The sequence below is a fragment of the Lontra canadensis genome, unplaced genomic scaffold (genome assembly GCF_010015895.1).
Source record: "Lontra canadensis isolate GAN:19392208 unplaced genomic scaffold, GSC_riverotter_1.0 scaffold6, whole genome shotgun sequence".
Taxonomy (NCBI): Eukaryota; Metazoa; Chordata; class Mammalia; order Carnivora; family Mustelidae; genus Lontra; species Lontra canadensis.
In genome coordinates, this window is record NW_022631000.1 from 14,990,490 (window position 1) to 15,012,466 (window position 21,977).

The 21,977-nt window shown below is 33.9% G+C and overlaps 1 protein-coding gene and 1 long non-coding RNA gene across 5 annotated transcripts in view; one reads left to right on the plus strand and one right to left on the minus strand.

The window, feature by feature from the left end:
• ZBTB20 (zinc finger and BTB domain containing 20) overlaps positions 1 to 21,977 on the minus strand; it is a 770,594-nt gene that overhangs the window by 719,244 nt on the left and 29,373 nt on the right. Inside the window, exon 1 of one of the 4 annotated variants that reach the window (XM_032852265.1) lies at positions 9,717 to 9,891. The exons of the other annotated variants lie outside the window; for them this stretch is intronic. The gene's annotated coding sequence lies outside the window, so the exon portion shown is untranslated. Of the gene's footprint in view, positions 1 to 9,716; positions 9,892 to 21,977 lie in introns of those variants that run through there. 4 annotated transcript variants of the gene reach the window in all.
• On the plus strand, positions 11,697 to 19,722 carry LOC116864577. Its single transcript, XR_004382043.1, has 3 exons — positions 11,697 to 11,708; positions 18,694 to 18,698; positions 19,586 to 19,722. It is a non-coding gene; the product is annotated as an uncharacterized LOC116864577 (long non-coding RNA).

Consider the following 21,977-nt stretch of genomic DNA (forward strand, 5'->3'; position numbering starts at 1 on the left):
TTAAAAAACCACTAGACTGGAGTCCAATACTATAATATCAAAGAAGCTATATAAAATTTCTATACTAGTTGGTTATTTTAAATGTTTTTACTTCTATTTTAATAAATTTATCACCATCAAAAATGAACTTATGATAGGTAAAAATTTATCCAAAGAAAACATGAATCTCAGATTCATAAACATTATCATTATTATTATTACAGGTTTTTAAACTAAAACATAGGTAATGGGGTAAACATAACATATATCTCCAGAGCCTACAACCACCAAGAAACACTCCAACTATTATTCCTATTGGTTTCTATTATCCAATTATTATCTACTGGTTTCTATTATCCAATCCTCCTTTAATTAGAACAGTAATAATAATGAATATTACTAATATTGGTACAGGGCTTTACTATTTATGAAGAAATTCCATATACATGAACTCCTTTAATCCTCACAATTACCTTGTGAAGTAGATAGGAAGGGTAACATTTATTACTACCTTTCTGCAAATAAGTAAAAAAGCTGAAGCAACTTGGCCAAAGTCAGACTGGTGTTTGCTGGTGTTTATAGTAATGTATGGAACTGAAATCCCAGATGTAAATTCCAATACAAAAATTCTAAAATTTAAAATTAACACTCATTTGTGTTAGTAAAAAAAAAATTCAAAATAGTATGAAAAAGTCTTTAAAATGCAAATAGTCTATAGTCCCATACCGAAGCATGGGTTTATCTTACCATTTAAAGTTATTGTAATTTATTTATTTTATAGTTAAAGGATAGAAGGAAAATGGAGCTCAATCAAAGTCAAATAAAGAAGTTAACCAAAAAATTGGAATATCCATCGTTATAATACAATTTGCCCTGCCCACTTGCAGTTCAACTCTCTATAAGAAAAACTTCTGTGCCTTAGTTTCCTCTTCTAAAACTGGAATATCAAATAGCACTTTCAAAGGGTAGCCATTTAATTTTCAGCTATTGTGGTACTCTAAAAATTGTTAAACCAAATATACAACTAGAGTAATACTAACATGTGTCCAACCCCTACAAAAACCCTGAGTCCAAAGTACCTTAAGATCAACTAGTCCAGCCTCCTTATTTTATGCATGGGAAACAGACCTAAAAAGGTTAAGTATTTTACCCAATACAACAAATTTGATATAAAGCTAAAACTAGAAATTAAGTATCTTTACCCCAGAGTCAACTACAATATACACTTGCAAATCGGCAATGCAATTTTTTCATAATCAAAAACAAACATCCATTTTAATGTGAGAGAAAGTAAATTTATAAAGAGAAATTTGGAAAGGAGGTGGTATCAGAAGTGTATTTCCAAAGAGAAAAGGCCCTAAAATTATTTAAAACCAAAACAAAAAATAAAAATAAAAATAAAACAAATAAATTATAAACCAGCCAGACATAATCATTCAGTCAGATCTCAAACATCTGAGTGCCTCTGGGCCGAATGCCATAGAAAGTTCTGGAGGCAGAAGGATGAATAAGACACAGACTATATCCTTCAGAAGCTCATGGTTTAGTTGGAAGATACGCTTACAAACAATACAAAACAATACAAAAATGTATTATAAACAATACAGTGTGAGAGTGATATTACCAGAGCATATAAAAGTTGCTCTGAGAATGAACAGGAAGGACCACCTCACTGTCTGGAATGATTGGCCGAAGGCTTTCTAAGTGGTGATTAGGTGAGTATCTCTGACAATCCCTGCCTTCTTCATCTCCAATTCTAACTGAACACATCCCTGTTTGTGCCTGTAATTTTTAAAGTATTTTTAATATACAGCAGGATGAAGGTAGGGTAAAATGCACACATCCTAATTTCTCCCTGGGTAGTAAGATTTGCCAAACACACTAAAACATAGATTTTTGTGCAGCTACTGCAAAAGCAGACCTTGAAACAATTTGCCAAATTTTTGCAAATGTCCTGTTCTTTTCTTTTCACTGGCTCATGCGTCAGGGACACAAGGTGGCACTGTCGTGCTGACATTCATTTCAGAGCCCTTTCTAAATGGACAATTTGGAAAGAGGAAAAAGGCCCTACTGTGACAACTAAAACCAGAGTGTTATTACTGGTCTTCTCCTAGGTCTACCAGCAATAATGGCGGCTAAGGAAGGAGTAGATCATTTTGCATTTCATGAATATCACATGATGCCTGTACAGAAGAGAACATATACTCTGATGGTTTCTGCAAAGTGTCATGTTGTGTGTTTATGGAAATTCCAAAGGAATACAGTGCCCCTCTGCCAGTGGAAAGTCAGAAGTAAACTGTTTACCATGGACAAGGCCGTGGACATGGACCACCTCTCCATCTAGTGGCCAGAGGGGAAGAGTGGAACCATAGTGTTTCACTCAGTTAAAAGCAGGTCCTTTAACAAACCAACCATAGGCAATCATGTCACTTTGTCTGACAAATGGCAATTTTGGGTTTATTGCATTAATTGAATCATTAAACAGACCCAATAATGCATTGTGATATCCACTTAAGCTAAGAACGACCAAAAATATAAAGTACATGTGCTCTCTCAGATCAACTAAAATCTCTTTATAAATCTTCCATCATTACCAACCTAAAATTCTCTCCAGATGTTTATGATTTATAGGTAGAAAATGCAAGCAGAATTACCTACACACATAGTTATTTAAAATAAAATCATATATTCTTAAAGATAAAATCTAAAAAGGAGCTTTTCCCTTCATTTTATAAGCAAGGAATCTGAGGGACAGAGAGATTATGATTTATTCAAAGTCATTATAGTCAGGACTGGAAACCAGGCCTCCAGATTTAACCACTTTACATCCTTTTTGGCATTAATTAATGCCTCCTGTTCTCCAAGGCAGTGCTGCTTTTTTGTTGTTGTTGCTTTTTTTTTTTTTTTTTTTTACATGCTAGGAAAATAACTAGTTTCTAAAACTTTTATTCACATAGTTTCATGCTAAGTTAATAGGATTGAAGCTATTGTATATAAGTCCTAACACACCTTCATGGCTATATTGTGAAACTGTTTTAAGAACACACTTTCTTGGGGCGCCTGGGTGGCTCAGTGGGTTAAAGCCTCTGCCTTCAGCTCAGGTCAGGATCTCAAGGTCCTGGGATCAAGCCCCGCATCGGGCTCTCCGCACAGCGGGGAGCCTGCTTCCCCTTCTCTCTCTCTCTGCCTGCCTCTCTGCCTACTTGTGATCTCTGTCTGTCAAATAAATAAATAAAATCTTTAAAAAAAAAAAAAAAAAAAGATGTCCTCTGAGTACCTTCTGGTTCTAAAGTTCTCCTTTAAAAAAAAAAATACACTTTCTTTTTTTTTTTAAACTAACAAATTATTCACATTCATTCGATATTTATTTATTTATTTGTTTGTTTATTTTACATTCATTCAACATTTAGAAAGCAAAGTAGCAAGTAGCAGAGAATAGAGTAGAATGTGCTGGTCCAACCCACTACACAGAAATGGTTTCAGAAAGCCATTTTGTAAAAAGAAACCTAAATCCATTCAGCCTGACAGGAAGTTTAGAGTTGTTTTTTGTTATGTTTTATATAAAAAGTATTTGACTTCATTTTATTTTAAGAGAAGAAACACACACACAAACTTACACAGTCGATCACTTCATCCATTTTAATTAAACTCATGATGCTGTTTTGCCGCATGCCTTGGGAATTCTTTGTTGGGAAGGCTTCTTATCAAAACAAATGAAATCTGTCCACCAACTATGAAAATCTGCTCATAACTCCAAACCTAAGGCCTCAAAGGCAAAAGGTATGAAGAAATCCTGGCAGAGAACATGGTAGTTTTAATATGAGATGTTATGACTTCCTCTTCTATGATCTTTTGGTGGCACCTTTGGAATTTAGCAGACCTATTGTCAAGAGATGTAGGAAGAAGGTAGTTTGTGTTTTGTTCGATAGGTCAGATGGCTTCTACTGGGGTTGGGAAGAAAGTCTTTTTCTTTCATTATAAATTTAGAAACTTCAAAAGCCCTACCCCTCCACCCGCAGCTTCACTTTTATTCTTGTCTCCATGTGCTTCTCAGTCATGTTTATTCTTCTCCTCTCTGCAGATGAGGTGAAGCAATAATACCACCGTTGACTCAAGGAACTAGATAAAGAAAGAACTATTCCAGCTCTTTTGACCCAACCTAAAGTGCAGGTGATAGGTGCATTTGACCATGAAGATGGAGACATTCTTAAGTATGTGCAAACCCAAAGTACTGGGCCAAAAGTCACTGTAGTGTGTTCAGTATTTAAAAACAAAACAAAACAAAATAAAACAAAACCCCAAGAGTATAAAGCCAGCCTTGCAACTTTATTTGCCTAGTTCCTATTTAAACATAAGAAGATAACTTTTTCATTGTTTAAATGCTCTGGTGTCTGAATAAGGTGTTTTTGTTTGTTTTCAAGAGTAGCCATACAGTTTTCATATACATACATACATCTACCAGAAAAATTACATAGCCTAGAACACTCATAGTTTCTTGCCAATAAGTTTTTTCTAAGTTTTAATTTGGTACCTGAGCAAACTGACAACATTGCTTTAATTTTCTCCCAGATGCATTTCATTTACTGGAAAGAAGCTCATACTATAAAAGGAATTTGCCAACAACAAATCACAATTTGATTACAACAGTAATTCAGAGAACATTTCTCAAAGGAAAGGTAAAAATAGCAGATATCAAGTCTCATCTAGTAAAAAAACTAAAGGCTTCTAACTATTAGAATTAAAATTTAAATAATTTAAATTCAACCTGGTTTTTAAAAAGTTTAGATTAAGAATTTTTGATGAACAAAACAATACCATTATGTATAAAATTCATAATTATTATCATTTTTAGTTTCAATTTCCTGGAAATCTATTTAATTTCCAATAACTACAAATTCCATTAAGTAGTTTTATATGTATTAAATGCAAATCTTTACATTATTTTCTTAATAGTGAAAGTTTTCAAGTAAATTCTTAATATTTTAAATGTATAATATATGATATATACATTAAATTCATTATACTTGAGACACAGGCATAAATGCTAAATTATTTCTGATATCAAGGATGTAAATACATTATGCTATAATGACCACCCTTTCCATCAGTTTCAAAGATAAGACTGAATATTCAGAAATTAATAATAATATCCTCAGTTTCCATCTAGTCACTGGGTGGGCCAATGAATTCAGCCCTTGCTCCTTGTCCCAATATTTTTACTTGAAAGTCAGTAGTTAACTTTCCCTAAGTTAAAGTAGGTATAAAAGCATTGCATTGTTTAACTGAACTGCAAAACATCCCTGGCTAGAGTTTCACTTGAGTATCTAAAGACTCCATAAAGGCAAGCACCATGTCCTCAAGCTGATTACTTTCAAGTGAACTGTAGAATCACCAAAGGCTTGATCCTAGAGTGGAGGAGTGGTTATGAAGAGTTGAGCATAATTTGCACACCACTTAATTATTATTACAGTTGAACAGCTAGAGTGGCAGAAAAGCCCTTTTTACTTATGGGCTCTTGAATGTTGTTCCCAACATCTGTTACAGTGGTTACTACACAGGACAGTAATGATAGTAGCATTATTTCTTCTCATGGCCTCAAAGGCTTGCCTGTGTAGAAATCAGAAGTAAAGAGCTCAAAGAATATAATTTTTATACATTAAATGTAATTGGCATCAATGTTATTTAATGATTAAAGGTACAATACTTATATTATAGGAATATCTATAAATTCAGGCATTCTCTAGAATTTCTAGATATAGATATTGCCCTTGGGTATTTGGTGAAGAATTAAGGGGATTTTACTAGCTATTTGACATTGACTATAATCCCTGGGGATTCTGTAAAATGCTAGAAATTACGTAAGTATTGGAAATGTACAAAATATAAGTTTGAAAGGAATATTTTAAGTTTCAAGTTTGCCAAATACCTAGGAATCCCATATGGGACTTGAAAGTTTAGAGCAAAGAATCAAATGGCCAGTGATGACTCCTAAACCATTGTAAATAATACCTAATGATTGTACAAGGTAACTAAAATGGCTTATACAATACAAAAAAAAATTTAAAAGAGTTGATTTCTAATTTAATGATAACTCTTGTATATGTATACTTGCTCAACTGATAGTATTTATTGTCCTATTCCTATTATAAGTGATATCTGATTTCTCTAATTTGCTTGCAATAGTTACACAGCCATACAAACAAAAAAAAATTAGATTTTTCTTTTCAGCTCTATGCAACTTTTCCTGCTAATAAGATTCTCACTGGTTAAGGAACTTGGAATGGACATACTATTTTACTTCTTTTGTACAAGTTCAGTATATTTTCCCAAAAAATGTAGTTTGTTAAAACATATTTCTAAAGTGGCCTCCAACGCAAGTCAGCTTTAATATCCATTATCAACTTTTAGACCTAAAGAACCCAGCCTTAAGATTGAAAAAGAGTGGAACTAGCAGCATGCAAAGACTGTCAACATCAGTCCTTCCTTTGCCAGAAAGAATCACTACTTAGTAATATTAGCAATATGCTACTTCCACACACCTTACCAGGCCTTGGAACAACACATTTGCTCAGGGTCTGAACTTGGTTTCCTACGTGGCAGCATGGCCAACACTACTCAGGCTTGGGCAAGGCCATAAACACATCCACTGATAATTTCTATATTTACAGAAAGCCAGGACATTTGTAGATAATCACACAATTGGATATTTATGAAGTGCCAGATTTTATGAATACAGGAATTTGTTAATTAGCACAAGGACTAATCATTAAAATTCAAAAATAGATAAGTAAACAAGAATGCCATTTATTTGTTCACATTTTAGGGGAAAGTATGCAGCTGTGATCCTTTTGATGAATGTAGGCTTCTGGAGAAAAATGTGAAGAAGAAAAGTATCTGTAAGTTTTGAAATCTTAATGAGCAAAATCCAGGAAATTACCATATAGTCTTTATATTAAAAATAATCATAGTAATTCTTCCTTTAACTTAAAAATAAGTTTAAAACAGCATATGCTTAGCATTTGAATTATACTGTCTTCCTAGTCCACTGTTTTGGTCCTTTTCAAGAAGCCAAAGTTGATTTTTACCGGACAGAAGTTAAAAAGCACACAAACGTCACTCAGTACCAAATTGTTTTAGCTACAGGGCATGGCAAAGCATGAAATAACTGCTTTAGAGCACTTCCTCATGTGGGTGTGTTAGATAACTGTCTGCTCTGATATTAAAATGAAACCCACTATGACCTGACCAAGACTTCGGGGCTCTCAATAGAATTCATGTGCTGATAGGAAAGGCCTACCATAACCAGTAAGCCTAATTAATGACTTTTCTGGCACCCTGTAGCCCTCCTGTGACACGAGCCTTTAGCTTTTCAAAGCCCTACATAGCAGAGTACACTGGTTTTAAGTTTACTTATACACATTTTACAATGTCCTGCAATATTTGGATTGTGACAGCCCCTCCCAAAAGAGGCCAAGATTACTTTTCATACTAAAAATATTTTAAATCTACTGAAGGCTAAGAGTTATAATGCAAAAGAAAACACATACACATTCTAAAAATGAAGCCAACCATAAATATGACTAAATTTTTACTTTCTTTTATTCCTTCTAGAAGGTTAAAAGAAATTTTCATCTTCTCCTAAAAGCCTCTCCATTTTTTGTTTCTCATTAACATAAATATGCTTAACATTAAATTTTTAAATGTCCCATCTGCAAAGAATCTGATTTCTTTACCCACACACATGTGAGAATATATACATGTATTCACATATATGCACATAGATATCCCCACACGTACATGTACACAGAAAAAGAGAATTGTTGATCAAGAGATAATGAAACATTCTTTCGAAAATAACGGTAGAATTTTAGATAGTCCTTACAATGTTAATATAGAAAATGACAGGTGCACGAGACATGCACACTTTTGACATGTGAGTTTTAAAACAAATTCTTGGGTCAAGAGTTTAAAATGGAGAAAATCACATTTGAAACACCATATACTGTGTACCTACATTAACACACGGTTTCAATAGACTCCCCCAAAAGTTTCCCTTTAGATCTTTGGGGGAAAAAAATTCTCTGACAGGACCTGAGTGTACTTAGTATTTGTTCTATTCTTGGTCAAAGCTGTCCTTTCCAGCTTAAAAGACACTTTAGGCAATAGAAGCAAATTAAAAGTCTCCAAATAAATTTTTAAAAAGAAAGGGGAAAAAAAAGACTTTTAGCAGCAAAAGTTCACCACCCTCTTGGAATAATGGATTTTTAATAAACATTTTACTAGGTTTGAACCTTGAGAATATGTTTGGGAATCTGCTCTAGCGTCCCAGGTGGCTTAAGAATATTGCTTTATGGACTTCTTTGTGTTGTCAGAAAGGCCTAATGGAATTAAAAAAAAAAAAAAAAAAGTCCGCCACTTCTATTAAATAAATAATTTATTATGAAAAAGGTGATTGTTATTAGCAAAGATCTCTATAGATCAGCATCCATTTTTTTATCATTCTTCCTGTATATGCTCAAAACATCTGCGTATCTTACTATCTGACTTAATTTTTATCAAATGAATGGCACTTTTACTTTCGGACAAATCCGAATAAAACTCCATTAAGAGTCCATTTCAAATGAACCTTTTTACTCCTTTGAATTTTGAAGAATACTGTTCTGGGAAAACTGTTCAACAATGTCAGCTAGTTGTCAAATGCAACTTTTCCCACCATAAAAAAGAAAAGAAATAATAAAGGAAAAACAAAGCACCTCAAAACTATGTTTGAAATAACAAATGCATTATTTATAGTCCTTGAAATGTTAAATGAATACTTGCAGTTGTTGCATAAGATGGCCTGATACACTTCATAGCTTCCACTTCATAAAAAGATGGCCAGCCCCCACTTCTCCCTCCCCAAGCATAAATAAACAGTAACATACTAAAAAGAAACTGTCCTAGGATAAAAACTGTTTGTTAAGAAAGTTTGCATTCTTACTAATCCCAGTGATATCCCTATAAATGCAAAAGTCCATCTGCAAAATAAAAGTTACAAAACAGAGTACCTTGTTCCTCTCAAAATACACCCCCCAGATGTAATATAGAAGAGTGTGTGATGATAAAAATAATTACTAGATTCTTATCCACCCTGTGATGACCCCCTCACCTTGTAGCCAATGCTATCAAATAAATATGCTGGCAAAAAGTATTCAACCTGCTTCAAGGATTTAAACTGTAAATATGGACTTTAAACTTCATGTAAAACAAAGAACAAGAGTCTCACTTTAGTAATACCCGTACTGGCACTGCAGCTAAAACTCACTGGCACATAACTAACAAAACCCAGTTAGCAATAAATAAGGACAACATGATATATAGACAGACAGATGGAATTGCATAAACAGACAAGAAAAGCAAAGAGACTAACAAACATACGGAGGGGTCTGCTATAAAAGAGTGAAAGATACTGATTTATTTGGTACTTTAGTGAGAAAAATAGGTTTGTTTGCAATTATTTTTAAAGTAATTAAACTGAATCACAAGGGCACACCCTTAAATAAGTAAGAAGAAAATTAGTAGAGGGTAGGCCTCCTATAAATGTTCCCAATTTTAAGCTAGCAACAGCTCTGTCAAACTTAAATCTGGAAATTAAAATTCAAGGAAGAAAGAATAAAAGCATTGGGGGCTAAAGGAGATGATAGGTAAAAGGGGGATTGAGGAAGCAGGATTTTTTTTATGAAAGTTGTCTGCCCTACCTTCTTCCCCAGCGCTGAGTTTCTCTTCTCATAATCGGTGTCTCCCTGGAAGTACAGTGTGAGTGGTAATGACTGCCTGCCTCCCTAATGAGTCCATTTTCCTGCTCTTGATGTTGTGTATATACACACACTGCAACCTACCTTACAAACCACAGAGACGGGAAGAGAGAGAGAGAGCAAGAGAGAGGGAGGGAGGGGGGGCAAAGAGGGAGAGAGAGACAGAGACAGAGTAAGCGAGTGAGAGGGAGAGAGAGAGAAGAGGAGAGAGAAAGAAAAACAGAAAGAAACAGAGAGAGAAAGGCACAGACAAAGCCCTCCTACCAGACAGCAGACAGCCTTCCTTCCCCTATCCAGCAAAATGCAACTCGTCTAATGCAGCAACAGGTTCAGTATTGCCAGACTAACAGAGTGAAAAAGGTATATTCTCTATATCATTACTGCTTGCAAATAAACAGTTTAAGAGCAGCTGGCTCCACCTTCTTTATTTATGCTCCATTATGAGGAATGTATTGTTTCAGTTCTGGCACACAGTACATGTAATTATCATAAATACATTTTTGCATATTAGCAGGAAATAGTGAAATGCATAGCTTATTTGTGCAATCTTTAATTTTTTTTTTTTTTTAATGTGAGAGACTGTCAACAAATCTGCTCTGACAAAAGCCTAGTAATGATTTTAAAGTCAGAGGCAGTCTTAAAGGAGGCTCTGGAAGAAAGACTCCATACAATAGGAAAACTGATCTCAGACAAAACTGATAACTGCAAAGAAGAAATCATTGCTCAGTAAATAAATCAAAACCATATGCAAAATTGCAGACAAAAACAGAATCAAGTTTAATTAAGTAACTAATAGACTAGTACTCTAGAAGAGACAGATTAGTTTCTTATTTGAAGCATCTATCTGTACAAATATCACAATGCAATGTACTCTGTGTGAACAGGTGCAATGCATATAGTAGATAATGTTACAACAACAAAAATAAATCCCATAAGGAGCTTCTATCATAAGCAGGACAAGATTTCAGAGAATATGTGTCTGAAACCATAGCAGAAACCCCTTGTTCTTTTATTAGGAGGGGAAAATAAAATTAATCAATGCTTCTAAATAAATCTTCCTTAAAAGGAAAAACAAAACAAAACTGTTTTTCTTTGTCTGATACCTCTAAGCATTTTTTTCATTTGCTAGAACCAAAATAATGCTGGTATTACACTTTCCACCACACTATATGATCCCTACCCCCTTTCCCCACTCCCAGGTGCCTTTCTCTCCCTTAAGTGATATATTTGCAGCTATGGAATTACAAACAGCAGAAAACAGAACAAGTTACAAGCTCTTCTTGCCCCCCAATTTTTTAAAACTAGACTTTGCTTGTCTACCTAGACAACCACCTTCCTTAAAATATTTCTGTACAGTTTGGCTGTGTGTCAGTTAGGTGGGACTTAGGAACATCACAATAGAGGTTAAATATTCTAAAGAAAATTTACATAAAAATGAAAACTGTGAATGCATCTGACCCATTCAAACCCTGAATCTGGGCACCAATAATTAATTGTATATTAAGTATATTAATTTTAAAATCACCTTTTTTATATGGTTTAGTGTGTTACCATACTTCAAACATTAGAATGTGCTCCTTTACATAAACAAAACTACTGTATTATATGAGCATAAATTCCTTCCCTTAAAAACCAGTTTTCAGTTAATAAAATATAACTTAACTACTTCAATATATAACTTACAGATCAACTATATTTTCACCTGATTCACAAAAATATTTTAGAAAATCAGTTAAATCTTGGGTCATGCTCAGAAAAGAGATCAGTTTTGTTTTAGCTGTTTTAAGAGCAGACAACCTATAGCACAGAAATTAGAAGATGATGTCTAACCACACATTGCATAAACTGTCCAGGGAAAATTCTAGTAGGAAATGAAGAGTCCAGCCCTCTACTCTCAGTATAAACCACTAATTCCAATTCTCAGGTGCTGCAATAGTGCTTTACCCCCCTCAAGGGTGGTTAGCTTAATAAAGAGGGGACATACACAGGGTGTAATAAAAGAAAAGGGATATATTTTTGGTCACATGTCTTAAGAAAAATCTTTCTAAAATACACTTAGTGTGCCTGAGGTACCAGCATGCATCTCACCCCTTACTGCTCAGCCTGGCATGTTCTGTTTTTCTACTATTGCCCTATTGTTTCTCTAAAGCTTTATTCAAATGTTTGAAGAAAAATGTCACTTAAAAAAGCACACAAGCCTCACAGTTTGACAGACTGATTCAAACTGGATATTACAATGTCCTGATTTTTTAAATAAGGTTCTAGGTATTTTTGTTTTGTTTCATTTTGTTTTAACGCAAGGAGAATAAGAAGATATTATTTGAGTTCCACCAGCAGGAGTCAAAGGAATGTAAAGGACCACGAAAGCTATTCACCTTTTCAAAGAACAACTAGCTAGCTGAATTTTAAAAAGAAAAACAAATATTTTGGCTTAGTGGAAATGCACAACACCTCAACGCTTTTTCTATATCTGCACACTTTACTAGATGCCAAGCACAGTAAGTGGCACATTCTTGGTACTTTCTGGAGTTCAAGATATACACTTCTTGCTGGGACAAGAGACCCATGTATTGAAACAATAATCCTGACTATCAGAAACAATAATCCTAATGGACTATCAGACTCTGGTAGTTATAGTTGTTAAATTAAGTGGTTTGTATGTTGATATGCCATGGGGCAATTTCATCCAGTGGAAAAATCCTAGTGGGAGCTGAAGACTGGTTTTAGTCTCAGAATTGCCAAAGTAGTTTGTATAGCCTGTGCAAGCCATTTAACCATCCTCAGTATCCATTTCTTCATATAAAAAAATAATAAAATTAAATTTAAAAGGAAAGAACTGAAGTGGATAACATAATAATTATGATGATGACAGCTAATGCTTAGGTGCTTACTATTTGCCAGGTCCTCTTCAAAGTACTTTTCATTTATTAACTCATTAAATCCTAGTGACCCTATGAGGTAGAGATTATTTTTAGTGGCACTTTCAAGTAAAGAAACAGAGAGGTTAAGTGATTTGCCTAAGGTCACACAGCATTGCGGAACAGGATTTGAACCCAGCCTGTCTGGCTTACAGATCATGTGCTTAATCCCTGCACTCTATTCTCTCCCAGCACCTAATGACAGCTAAGCCCCATCTATCCATAAGATTCTGTGCTTATTAGTCAAACCCAACACACCCTGATGACTTCTCATACCTCGCTTACTAATACAATACAGTGCAAATTTGCTCCTCTAATTTACAGAGTTCTCAATACATTTGGTTTAAGAGTCTAGCAACTTTATTTAAAAGTTCACATACTCCATTCAATCACTTCTGTTTCCAAGTTTCCATAAACATGTGCTTCCATTTAGTTGAACTGAAAAACAGCTATCTAATACTAATGCAAATAATGGTTTAAAGAACTAAATAAATAATAAATAAAATAAAATAAAAAATATCCTGTTTCCCAATAGCCTGAAAAAAAGCATGGAAAAAGCAAGGATTCAATTATAAATGACTTGTAAGAGATGCTGAATAATACCATCATTTGATTTTATATACTTGGTTTTAACTTTGAATTATTTAGAGGTATATTCTGAACACTTTGATACTAATGACTCATTCTGCAAGAAAGAATTTGCCCTTGCTCTGATCTCTGTGCATTAACTAAACATGGATTATGTGCCCATTATGTGCCATTCACAATACTTGGGGGTGAAAAATGAAGATAAAATGTATGATTTAGTTTCTGTTTTTGAAGACTCCACAGGCTGGTGGGAGACAGGCATGTAAACAATACTAATGTAGGGAAATAATCTTGCCACTCCATATTGCGATATGCCATGTAATGCAGTGCCTTAAATTTTGTGCTTCTCCCTTAGAAAGCTAAAAATAAAATCTGGCAAAATAAATATAAATACCTAAATTCAACATGTGGCTTATGAAAGATGTGTGTGTGCATGAGCACATGGTGCAGGGGATGTCCTGAGGTTAGACTGGAGACAAATGCGTAACAGGGGGAGGTACTGAAGCTAGATTAGAGACAACTATGGAGCAGGGGGAAGTACTATGGTTAGACTGGAGACAAATAGTTTTTTCTATAGCAGGGGGTTTATAGATGCATGGAGTACACTTTATCCATTGCCCCCAAGGTGCCTATTAAAGTGTCTCCTACAAATACACTGTACATGAAATTCTTAAATGATTGTGGGAATCAGTGATAGCTATTAACCTAGAGCATAAAATGTCATTAATTTTAAAGTTATGAAGTACTTTGGCAAATGAATTCTTCCAAAAGTACATGAAGCATAAAAAAAAATTTTTTTCATTTGTAAAGAAAAAACATCAACCAATTTCAAAAGCATTTACCTCCCATATATACTTTGGCCAAGTCCTTTTTCAGGCATCATTAATGTTTTTACATCACATGAGGCTAAACAGGAAAAAAATGTTGAAATACTTTAAGATTGTTCATAAGAACATTCCCAAAAGAAAAAGGGGGAATATTAAAAAAAAAAAAAAAAAAAAGTCATGCTGCAATGAAGGACAGAACAGGAGTTTTAGCCCCAGTACATGGGTGGAAGAGCAAAGACTGGGGTTAATGGGTCAAAATGAGTAAGTGCTATATTAAGGATTGACTTTGTCATTGAGGCCACCATCATAAAGTCAATTCTATGTGGCATAATTAGATAGCAATCTTTAATTTGGGTCATCTGATTTAAAACTGTATCCCATTAGTCCCAAGAAAAACTAGAAGAGATTATAGATAAATCATAGCTTACCAATAGTAGGTCAGTAGTATGATCTTTACATGGGAAGATGTGCATTTCAATTCTAGTCAACAAATATTTAAGTTTTAAAAAGCAACAACAAAAACAAAAACATTACATGACAACTACATCACTGGGAGTACCTTTATTATGCCCCTTGCAGTACTATCTATAGTAATCTCTCCTTTAACATGTCTCCCATTGCCATTGGACTGAGAGAACTACCAAAACAGGGGCTCTATGTACTAAGCTAGGACAGACTACTATCTGGAAGAATACCTGAAACATAGTTAAAGCTCAATAGAGTTTTCTTAAATGAATGAATAAAGGAATGAAAGGAATGAATGAAAAAATGAAAAAAAAACCAAAGCAATAATAATACATGGAATTTACAAACCTCAGTTAATTAAAAACTTTAATAAATTTGAGTTCTAAGAATAAAAAAACTTCTAAATAGCATTTAAAATGTTTTAAATTACATATAAAGTATATTCTTACTTAAAGATCTTGTGAAAAACAAAAATGCTTATAAAAGAGCAAAAAGTAATACTCTCCATAACTTTTCTCTATATATGAAAATTTTCATAATAAAATTTTGGGGGAAAAAAGGTATTGCCCTATAGCCAGAAGAATTTTAATTCGCATTATCTCTGAGAAGAAAATTCAGCTTGTCTTCACAGTTCATGTATCCATTATTTCTTTCACTTCTGTTGCTAAGATGTTCAAGTATAAGTTGGAAGTTGGCCCTAAAATTCCTCATAGGAGAGGAACACTCCCCTTTGAAGAAAAATACCTTGGCAAGCTGGTTAGGTGCAGAAAGTGGAACCTGAACAGTTCTTCTTGTGGGTTCAAAGTGTGCTGCATAAGAAATTAGTAACAATTTGAAGGTAAGGGAGCATAGACATGAGAAAGGAGGAGGGAGGAAGGAGAACGACAAGAAAGAAAGGTGAGCACTGAGAAATTCACAATGTCAAGGTGGCCAAAAGATTTTTTTTAAGAGAGTGATGCCTAATATTAACTTCTAAGACATTTACATTTTTGCAATGCAAATCTTCTTCTCTTCATACTTTCTGGAAAGCTTGATATATTGTATGGCTTTGTTTAGCAGTGTAATGAGGAGTACAGGGATGGAAAATGAAGGTATGACATAAATTCACCCATACACAGAAGCTTCTTAATGGGAGAGACAGGAGTTCCAAGGAGTGACCAGTGGCACTGTGAATAGTGGCTAATACATGGTGAATGATGACTAGCAAAAAGCCAAAAGGATCTTTAACACAGAATGACTCAGATATAGATATGAGTCAATAAGCTTTTTCCACAAATATATAAGAGTAGTATGGTCATATAGGAAAAGAAGCATATACATTAATGTCTGAATTGCAATTTTGTTGTAATTTCATTACTGTTACTACCTCCATAAACTGATCTTAAATGCTATGAATATCTTCAGAAACATAGGGGAAGAGAGTACTTTCAAGACACAATAAATTCTGAATTAAAGGATTAAAAAACATAAAAATGTCATTTATAGTATCTCCTTAGCTCTAGAAAAATGTATCAGACATGTATACTAGAACTCTTCCTGCTCCCTGATCAATTCTCTCTCCTAAACAATCTAGGACAGTGCTGGCAACTGTCTTTAAAGTTTCAACACTTACATAATAATTTATTCATATGTACAGGTTATATTCAATACCCAAAGAAAAAGAAACATAAACTACGGAGAGTATTCTATAGGAAAAATAAAAGTCACAGAGAAGATATATAAAGAAGGCATCTTAATTGCTATGGCTGTTATTTTCCAGGTGAGATCCCCGATGTCCTGCTGTGTGATTCTACATGTGAAACCCAGTCTCCATATTCTTTCTATCTACAAAGCTGCTACTATTTGTAAAGATTCATTCTTAAAAAGTTACCACTATTACATGTGTCAAGAACTGTGCTTAGTGCTACATACACTATGTCATTTAATCCTCCCAACAGCCTTGTAAGAAACGTAATATTAATGTTTTCATTTACAGATGAGAATACTGAGGCCCAAAAACTTGTAGCTAATAGGGTGGCACAAGTCAGGCCTAAAATCAATCCAGATGGAATTAGTGAGGGATAAAGAGAGGGACTTGACAAAATCACTCTAAAAAATTTTCTAGAATAATAAACGGGTGAGATTAGGAAGAAATTTTGAAAGAAGATTAATGATGAGACACAGGTTTGAGAGCGTATGGATTCCCTAGATAACTTCAATATGTATTTCACATATATTTAAGAAAAATCATATTAACTGTCTCAAAGTAAAATTTAAAGAAAAGATAACAAAGAAAAACAGCATATAAACAACCTTCTAAAGGACGAAAGAAACATACCATGAACCAGTTTGATTAAAGGGTTGGAAACATTAATAACAATCTGTCCAGGAATATTGAAGCCAGTTATTAATAACAGAGTCAGCATGATAACAGCCTGCTAACTCCTGTGAGGCAACAGGCCACTGGGATGATTCAAAATGGGTAGAAACAGTATCTCTAATTTTTATTTAAGAAAGCTCATTTAGCCTAATAACTTACAGGTTTAAACCACAAACTTTCAGACATATAAGGACATATCAAACTTTTGGAAAAGAACCTACATAAAATCTCAGTCTTTCATTTCTATTAAGAATACAGAAAAAAAAAAGAACAAATACAGAAATATCTCATTATTCAGAGTATATAGATATACAGATAGATCACAATGTATAATGTTGTACAGGATGCTTATGAAATAGAAATTTTGAAATGAATTATATTAAATTCTGTTTTAATAATTATATCAGGTACTTCAAAATTATCAAATTATCAAAAAATTCTATTTCATGTTGAAAATCCGTAAATTTAGACTTATCTCTAAATTAAATAAGCTGTCCTACTCTGTTTCAAACTGATGACATTATGCTACTTAAAATGTAATAATGGGACCTTTTGCAACACAAATAATACTCCCAACATCTGTTAAACCTATGTAGAATATGAACATAAAAGAAGTGTCTCACCAGTTAAGGAAACAGTTTTATTAGTAATCAATAAGAGAAGAACATTGCCCATAATTAAATCTGTATTAATTATGAAAAGGGCTATGAAAGAAATGAATCATCATTATGGAGTTCATTTTAGAAATTTAATGGTCTGGGACTCCAATACACACTTCTTATGATGTCATATCTAGAAATCTGCAATTGAAATAACCTGAAAACCACTCTAAGCTAATATTTTAATAAAATTCATGTGGTTTTTGCCTAAAACAATTAAATTTCACCTAAACTCTCTCCACCAATAAATTCATTAATTCAGTGTGACATTAAATAATCTATGCTTTAGCAGTTTAATCAGATAATAAAATATATTTTACAATAAAATAATAGATATTATGAAATATAGATATTATAAATGAAACAAATTCTGAAGTTTTCCAGGTGCTACATTTTCATTATTACTATTATTTGAAAAGTTAAATTAATAAATATATAGAAATAATAAATCAGAACAGATTTTATAAAGTTGTGGGTGATACACAAACTATTCATAGCTGATAAAGCATGGGCATAGACCAGTAAGAAATGTTACTGTGACTGATCAAAACAGATACTGGCTGTAAATAAATGATACAGTACCAGTGTTTCCTTCCTGAGTAACAACCCTAGTCTTAGGTAGCAAACCAGAATCCATCTTCTAAAACAAGTTAATAAAATTTGAAGATGTAGTTTTACTACTGCTATACTCTAGAGGAATGGATTCTCCAATTTTTTAAAATTCTATATCCCATCATTAAAAATATTTTTGAAGTCTACAAAGATCACTTATCTATCTGTTGGTTCTCAACTCCATTCCCACCCTTTCCATACTCTGCTGTCGTGGAACCTGAAAACCACATGTCCCATATTGCTTTGCCAGAATGAGAAGCACTGGCTAAAGATCACTTTTTTTTTCCTCTTTCTGCTTTTGGCACTAGTAATCTCGGCAATGGTGCTTCCACAGCCCTGCAGCTCAGAGCTCTTGGGATGTAGCTCTTGGGACTGCTGGTGGCAGCAATGGTACTACAGTTGCAGAAGAGCAGCAAAGCTCTAACAGCCCCGGCAAGGACAACAGCATCGGTGGAACTGTGGGCTGCTGGGCTCTTGCCATGGCGGTAGGAGTGCAGGTGCCTAGCTTCCTGCAAAGCAGTGGCAACGGTGATTCCAATAGCTACAGCAGCGTTGTTCCAGCTGCCTCAAGAGCACCGTGGGTACTGGTGTTGGGTAACAAAACTTGCCCTTCCTTTCCACAGATCTTCATTGCTAAGTATCACTGTCACCTTCTTTCCCTCCCACCCGATTTTCCAAAACATTTGTAACCAATTCTTTGGGTTAAGTCCCTCTGTTTTGAGTCACTTCTGTTTTGCTGACTGGACACTGGTTAGTGTTAAGTCTACACCTCAATATATATAATTATTTGCAAGCTATAGACTTAGACTACCATGTTACATACATTACAGAGCATATGAATAGCCTCTTAAAAGGATGAGAAAAGAAGAAATAAATGCTATTTTTAAATAAGTTTTAATTTTGTTGTATTTAGTAGCAATTTTAAAACATTTTTGCCCTCACTAAAAAATAAAATTTTAGACAGACTAATTTGGTTAAATATTTACCGTTCTTTATACCTTGCCTTGGTTTTACACTTTGTGAAATAGTCATTTGAAAATCTGGTACTACATTCAGGTTATTGTGATACCTGCTGTAATGGCTGTCACAATGGGAGAAAAGCCTCACAAAACAGTAGCTCCAAATGGAAGAAGAACATCATTGGCTGCGCTTATTAAATCACAATACTCAATTTGCAATCCCCAACCACCAATTATGTAAAAGATTTTCTTGAGCTTTGTCTAGTAAATTTTCATCTTTCCAGATGTCAGTTGTCCTTATAAACTAAAAGGTATACGTTGTATTTTTTAAAATTTCTTAACAAAATAATGTTAACACCTATTTAAAGGTTTCATTTGAAAGATTTTGAAACAAGTTATAAAATTCTATTCCAAGTTTTAAAAAGTATTCAGACTGTTTTTATCTAGTTTTTCAATTATGCAGAAATCAGAGTTTTACAATTATACTAGTTTGGGCAACAAAAATCACATTATAATGAAAATAACTATAAATATTCATTCTCCTCATACCCTGGGTTCTTCAAAAAGCAGTTACCTTCTCACTCATTATTAGTATCACTACTTTTTTAAAAAAGCGGTCAAGTATGTTTCTTTTTTTCCAAAAACTTATGTTAGAGAGCATAGTATTATCAGCCACCCATCTGACAAAAAAAGCCAGCAAAATTAGAACTCTTGCCATTCTGTAAAAGAAAAATGTGTAACTGCCATAGATTTCATATTGCTTCTCAGTACTCTACCACTGAATAACCAACCAGTGAAACTCCACTTATTACAAAGCATTATAGAACCTCTATTAAAATTTTCTTTTTGACTTTAAGATTTTTATTTGGCAGAAAGAGAGAGAGAGAACAAGCAGGGGGAGCAGCAGGCTGAGGGAGAGGGAGAAGCAGGCTCCCCGCTGAGCAGGGAGCCAGAATCTCTACTAAAATTTTAAGAACCTTCCATATTTGATTCTGTGTTCTACTAGACTGTAAAGCGTTTGTTAAAGAAAATTTAACCACATCAATGACATCCTACAGCACTTGTGTGTACTTTTGACTTTAACTGATTTGCTAAAATAGCTTGCTCATAAATGATGAGCAAATGAAATTCATGGGTAGAAGTAAGTACCTCTCTAATCTTACCCAGAAATCTTTTCCATTCTACCCAAGCCAATGACTCCAATCTCCAAAAACTATGTTAACATAGTTTTTTCAGAATGCATTACTTTACTTAGAGTATGTTGATCCCTAACAGGTATTTCCCCCAGTAACCCTTCTAGTGATTCAGAAAAATGTAGTTCTTTGTAGTAGTGAAATACACCCTAACAAATACCACTGGCTTAAATATTAGAAATAGCACTACTTTAATTAAGTTTCATTTCAGTAAGTCTTGCAAAAAGACTTAGCTTTTAAAATCTACAGCACTGTTTTCTATGCATCTATTAACAGCATTTGCGACAACTGTGATATAATTTGTTGCCCCTTATTTTTTACACATTACTTCAGCCACTTTGGTTCTAGGTAAATCATACACTATGGGCGAGGTTCATCCTTAATGAGAACGAATATAAATTGACATTCCAAATAGACTTCTTGATATTACTTTTGGCTGACTTATTGTCAAATATGATTAAGTCATCATTGTTTTTACTTTGTAATATTGTTCATATGCATTTTAGATACTCTTGTTCGAATATGCTTGACTATAATTCTATCTTTATTCTATTTTTTTCAGTCAGTTATCTATTTTATAAGAGTTAGTTTAGTTAAAACTGGATAGTTTAGGGATGTCTGGGTGGCTCAGTTGGTTGAGTAACGGACTTTGGCTCAGGTCATGATCCTGGAGTCCAAGGACTGAGTCTCACATCTGGTTCCCTGCTCAGCAGGGGGTCTGCTTCTCCCTCTGACCCTCCCCCCACAAATAAATAAGCCCGCACTCTCTCTCAAATAAATAAATAAAATCTTTTAAAAAAAAAAGAAAAATGTTAAATTAAAAGAAAAACTGGATAGTTTAAACTGTGACTCCTCATAACAAGGCACAAATAAAATTCAGTTCCCTCAAATCTTAGAGCAAATCAACTCCCACTCTCCCTTCAGGATGCTTTGTATAACATACAATGCATGTGAATGATACTTTGAGATTGCCAACAACTTACATACTGAACATTAGTAAATTTTAACTAAACATTAGTAAACATTAGCTTTTGTCTTGTTAAATAAAAAAAAATCCATAAAAGTTTTGATATCTTCTCAAACCTTAATATGTCCTCTTGCATATTTCCTAGGGTACATGCCTACTATATGTGAGCCCACTGTTCTACAGTATAGGCATTAGACTCAGATCTGAACAATACTTCCTGGCTATGTATCCTTAAGCAAGTTACTTATCCATGTCTTTGTATAGTTCATCTATAAAATGAGCATAAGAATTGCTATCTCATATAATTGTTTTGATGATTAGATTGATAAGAATAACAGATAGTATTTGTTGAGCACCTACAAAGTGGAAGGCATTATTCAAAGCCCACTGCATGCATTAATTCTTGAGTACAGTGTCTATACATAATGAACACTTGATAAGAAATTAGTTTCCTTCCCCAGGAAAGAGAGAGGCTAATTGTACAAAATCAAGAATATTTTTTAGGGCAAATAGAGTTAGTTGTTTACAATACAATTGAACTCTTCTATAAAATTTCAAGTTTCCTGGAAGCAAAGTTATGTTGTAGCCATCCTTCTATCTTAATAGACTGCAAAATAGAATGCTTTGACTATATTAAGTACTCAATAATTAAATGAA